This window comes from Capsicum annuum, chromosome 7 (assembly GCF_002878395.1).
Source record: "Capsicum annuum cultivar UCD-10X-F1 chromosome 7, UCD10Xv1.1, whole genome shotgun sequence".
In the NCBI taxonomy this organism is placed as follows: domain Eukaryota; kingdom Viridiplantae; phylum Streptophyta; class Magnoliopsida; order Solanales; family Solanaceae; genus Capsicum; species Capsicum annuum.
Window position 1 is genome coordinate 183,194,172 of NC_061117.1, and position 5,925 is coordinate 183,200,096.

The following is a 5,925-nucleotide window of genomic DNA, read 5'->3' on the forward strand; positions in this document are numbered from 1 at the left end:
ATGACTTGTTTTGTAAATCTAGATGTGAGTTTCTCTAAAAATATGGATTTGAGGATTATTAAAGAAAGAAACTCAGGTTAGACATTTAGAGGTGTCTATACCTAGATCTGTACGATATTGAATGGCTAAAATAATGCATAACTCCCCAAAAATCTGTCTCGAGATGTCACACAGTGCTTAGAACCACAAGTAATCCCAAGCTAACCCTTCTACTGGCATAACTCATAAGAAACTGAATAATATGTAAAAAATGACTTAGTTTACTTCACGGAAACATAATAATGATGGAGTCTGGAAAAATACAATATTAATACAACTTTTACATTCATATAAAGTCTAAAAAGGAGAACTAAAATTACATAACTGACTGTAACTGAACTCTGTGAAGCCTCTACTATACTGACTATAAATAGCTGGGACATGACTCCAACTATCACCAATAAATATATATGAATAAGAAAATAAAGTAAACCAATAACATCTAAATAAAGTCCTCGAAGTAGGAGGACTCATCATCTGCTAGCTGGAATCTGCAAACTGTCTGAATATTGTATGCATGCTACAACTTGTACCTACATTATGAGACAATGTAGCACATAGAAATATATGTGGATCAGTACTTTGAGGATGTACTGAGTATATGAAAGTGAAATAAATAAGTAAAATATTATCTCATCATCATAATTTGTAAAACAATGCATGCTAAATGTAAATGACTCACATAAGCTGGAATATCTGAAATATTGAAATCTGAGATAATAAGAAGCAAATCATGCTATATAAATCTAGTGAGTCATACCATTTATTTCTAAAAGTTGTACATGTATTCTCTCTTTAAATCATACTATCTAAGTGTAGAAAGGCCTCACTCTAAATTCTGAAATCTAAAAGCAAAAATCTGAAGCTATTATCTTTCTGTAAAACATAATCTGAATAAATTTGTGAGCCTTTACACTTAGTTTTCTAAAAGCTTTTCTATTATTCTTTTCTATTAAAGAAAATACTTTAAGGGTTTAGAAATTTGAAAACTTATTTTGCATGGGAGAGATACTTTATCTGAAGGGAGGTTCTTCTAATCGACATAAACCATGTGAGCATTCATGGAGTCCAACGTTCTTGCCCCCTAAGGAGGAATTCTCACGTTGGGGAGAGAATTCATACTCTTGCCAGGGAGTATAACCTATCTAAGTGATCATATATCTATCATCCACATAGAAGTGGGAACAATCTAAATCCTACCTTGGCACGTAGTTATGGGGTATGAAACCGTAGTAACGTACCCATCTTGTTGCTAAATACTACTCCCATTAAATGTGCATGCTCATTCTAATGGAAATCCACTTTTAAAATAGTATAATGATTTATAATCAAAACCAACTGTATATCTATAAAGCTAAATTCGTAATCTGAATCTGTAAGGTGGATTTCATATCTATTCTGAAACCAAAAGGTCAAATCTTTGTCAATAATCTGAAAAGAATCTAGTCATAAAGTGCTCATAGCATAATCAATCTTGAAATCACAATCTTTAATTAGGGCTTAGTGACCCATGAATCAAACTCATGTTAAAACATCAAGATGTTCATGCTCAATAATGTAAACCTTGATAAATTAATTCAAAATCTGGAAATTACTATAATATATATAAAAATGTGAACATAATCATGTAATTCAACTTCTAAATCATTGGAAATCTTATAAACTTGTAAATAACAATAATGGGTATAAACCCTAACTTGAATTTCATGGGAAATCGTATAGAAATTGAGTAAAATTGGAATTAAAATAAGTTTTGGGCACAAAGACGAAAGGATTATCCTTGTTCATAACCCCACATACCTCAATTGATGAACTAGATGCTAAAACTTGAATCTTGGATTTCTATTGATTCTTTGAAGATGAATTCTTAGAGTTCTTGTATTGGGAATCCTTAATCTTAAATTTTCTTAGAGAATTAATGAAAGAATTGGGTTTCTTGGAAAAGGAGCTTTGATGATCTAGGATTTTCTTTTGAGAGAAAAGTGATGAAATAAGCATAAAGTGCTTTGGATATGCTTAATGATGTGTTTTGGATGGATTGGGGCACTGAGGATTGACCAAAATGCCCCTATTAAACTTTAAATCAAAACTAGAAATCGACCAAAAATCCCAATTTACTGGCCACCGCGACGCACCACTATTACGGTGGCTCTCTGAAAAAGGACAATTGGGAAATAGGGGACCTTCGCGATGTAGAGCTATCGCGTTGTCCCACTGAATTTTGACAAATGGGACCTGGAACTTCAACGTGATGCGCCACAATCGCGGTGTCCTATAGTAATACCAATTTGGCTTTCGGCGCGATGCGCCATCATTGCGCCGGTCTACTGGAATGGGAAAATTGGGAATTTGAGCTTCTCCGTGATGCGGGGCTATCACGAGGGCCACTGGAATTGATGATTGTCATTTTGTCCATCTTCGTGATACACCAAGTGCCCAAGTGGCGCACTGTCAACTTAAAAATGCCATAACTCCTTCACCTAATGTTGGATTTAGGTGAATCTCATATCGATGGAAAGCTTATTCAATTTCCCACACAATGAAAAGTCAAAATCTTGAAAATACCACATGAAATAAAAAGTTATTCATCTTAGAAGCAAATCTTTGATATTATCAGGATGAATTTAAGCTAGAAAAAATTACGGGGTGTTATAATATCTCCCTCTTAGGAACATTCGTCCTCGAATATGGCTAATTAAGCTGAAAATATTGAGGAACCTGACGCTATAAGCTATCATGCACAACTGAAATAAACTGAATAGCTGAATCTTAAACATAATAAGCTACTTAACTGACCTGCGAGTGCATGAATTCTCATGAAAATAGCTATATGGCTGAGATAGAAATGAGAGAGTCAGCTTGCGAGTAACCATTACTTTAGGCTGGATCTGATTTCGTGAGAAAAAGATGAGAGGTTTATAACATGAAAACTCAGGGTATTACAATATCTCCCCCTTGGCATCGTTCATCCCCGAATGATACTGATTTGGTTGGAATACTAGGAAAACACTGAGATGATGCACAGAATACTTACAAACTAAATCATGACATAATGTCTAAATCTGAAACTGATGCATATACTGAGTTGAATTTGTAATTTTTTTCATGGATACGAACAAAATATCTCTTGCAATAGCCATACTCATGAAATTCCAGGTAGTGAGACTAGACTAAATTGAAAGATGGAAAAACTATAGAAATATGTCTGTTTGACTATTAAGCTGGATTGCTGTCTATACGAACTGAATCATGTCGAACGCTTATACCCCGATGGAGTGTTTCTTCAACTCCTTTCTATAAAATTCCTAATGCTATTAGGGAGTAAAGAACTGTGGGCATGATCTGAACAAAACATCTAAATAGGAAACTACAACATAGCTACGACTTTATAGTATGGAACTTAGACCTATAAATCATAAGTTAGGATAGAATTTCTGGCGTTAAGTAATGCAACTTCTTTCTTTCAAGCTTAGCAGCACTCCTCAAACACTCTCTCAACTATATTATTCCCTTCAAATACCATACTCGCTTTATTCAACTTATAATTCTTACATGGCATTGAAAAATCTGTCTACTAAAGTCTAAACTAAACTAAATTCTCTCATCGTGGTCAAACCTAACTCGAAACCACAAGGTACTGCACATAACACTATAATACTAGTCTTGAACCATGGATTCAATACCCTAAGCATTGTCATAACTTCTCACTCTAGGATGATTTTTCTTATCCCTTTTACAACTAAATTCAACCTCTTACTAGAAATCAATTAATGCACAACACACCTAACCTCTTATATACCAACATGACATTCAAGCCTATCTTCATAACCACATGCAATTCTAAAAAATACCCATAAGAGCTTCTTTCTCATATTCTCTAATGCCTATACCAATAACAACTTCCATGCACTAATCAATTCTTAGGATGATACACTTAAAATGTTCTCAACTAGCCAAGTCATACACAAAAATCTTTACCTCAATATTTTCCACTTGTAGACTTACATATAACAAGCATACAACCATTTTCTTTTCCCATATAACACATTCACTCTCTCCTATCTACACAATTTTTTTCATCATCACTCTCTTGACCTAGAGGAGGTCACTGAAAGGTTGGAATGCCAGGGTCTAAAACATGAAAGGATACTTAGAAGAACTTGACACTTTACTGAGGCCTGAGGAATAGACTATTCACATCATGGATTCACTAAAGAGATCTAATCTGAGGATGTACATGATATAATTCTTAATTTTACTGATCATTAAGGGTGTTGCATGAGTACTAGAACTGAACATACTGTAAGGCCTGAGTACATGAGTCATGAGATGGATGACATAAATTTGGAGTTCATAACTTATGGAATCTGATTCCAACTGCTGGATGAACTGGAACTCCTCTTACTAGGAACTGAGAGAGTACATAACTCTCTATTATACGCATGAACATGAGCTATGGTCAGGGAACTAACACGTGAGGCATGAGTAAATCAGGATAATTGAAGTACAAAACTTTATACTGAGATAAGAATGGGTCGAGCATCATCCTTACTTTCTGATGTTCTACACTACACTGGCATCACTACTAGAGTCTGGAAATCTAACTTTGGCACTCATTCTATCAACTCCCCCTTAGTTTCAAGCCACCACTCTAAGTCTATGGAATCCTTTTTATATACTCTAAGCTGAGTCACACTCACTGCGCTCTAGAGTCTGGAACACATGTAAATAATAATCTTACTCTAAAAGACTACACTTAAAATTGTATGACCCTCTGCTAATACTTCTTTTTGAGGTACAACTCTATCTTTTTATAGCCCCACTAGTCATCACATAATATCTTGAACACTTACTAACTTAGGATCTTCATAAGTATAACCATATCCTGAGTTCATACCATCTAGAGCCTCAGCTCTTGTTTCTATTTGCTTAATCTTCAAGGATTCAAACTTAGACTCTAACACTTAACACAGATGTCTTCAACCTTTAATAAACCATGCTACTTTTGTCATAGCCTACTAATATCACATCTCTAAACTTATATCTCTAAACCATGAGAATCAATATTATATCAAGAAGGCTTACCATCATCAATCGAAACTCCTTAACTTAGCTATTTAGAACATCATATACCATCTAACTAGTCTTCTTCCACTTAGCAACTCAATGGTTCTACCAACCACACAAAACACGTAATAACCTTAGAAAATAAAGCAACCCATATCACCTTGTGCATAATTCTTTATCATTTATACAATATCATACTTAATTACAAAAAAATGGACTCAAACTCTTGTACATACTGTTCAAGCCTACTAGATCACTTCTATATAACTAGCACCACTAACCAAGGAAATCATTACATCCACCTCGATGACCAACATCTGTTGAAACTTAATGTCTAGTGCTAAACATAATTTAACAACCCACCTTACATACTATTCTCACTTGGAAGCTACAAAATAAAACATCAAGAAACACTAGTCCACTAGAACTTCATAATAATAGTGGTCGATTAAACTGGCCTATCTCATTATAATCCATTAACACATACTACTTCTACACATCACTAATATTTTCCCTTATATACACCTAAATTAATAGTACTCAATCACCAAATACTTCATTAATATCGTATACTTTTCAATCACAATAAATAAATCCTTCCGTACTTCAAGCAAACAACAATTTTCCTTAACTAATAACTCCTTATCTGCCTTCCACTAAACTAGCACGCAAAGACATATCACCTTAGCAAATCTCGATAACATTCACAAGTTTACTTTTATACTTTATATCAATCGCTATTCCTACTTTTGTTGTCACTACTCTTCTATACCCTTACTTCCAGTAATAATAAGGTTCTGCTATTCATAAATTATAACA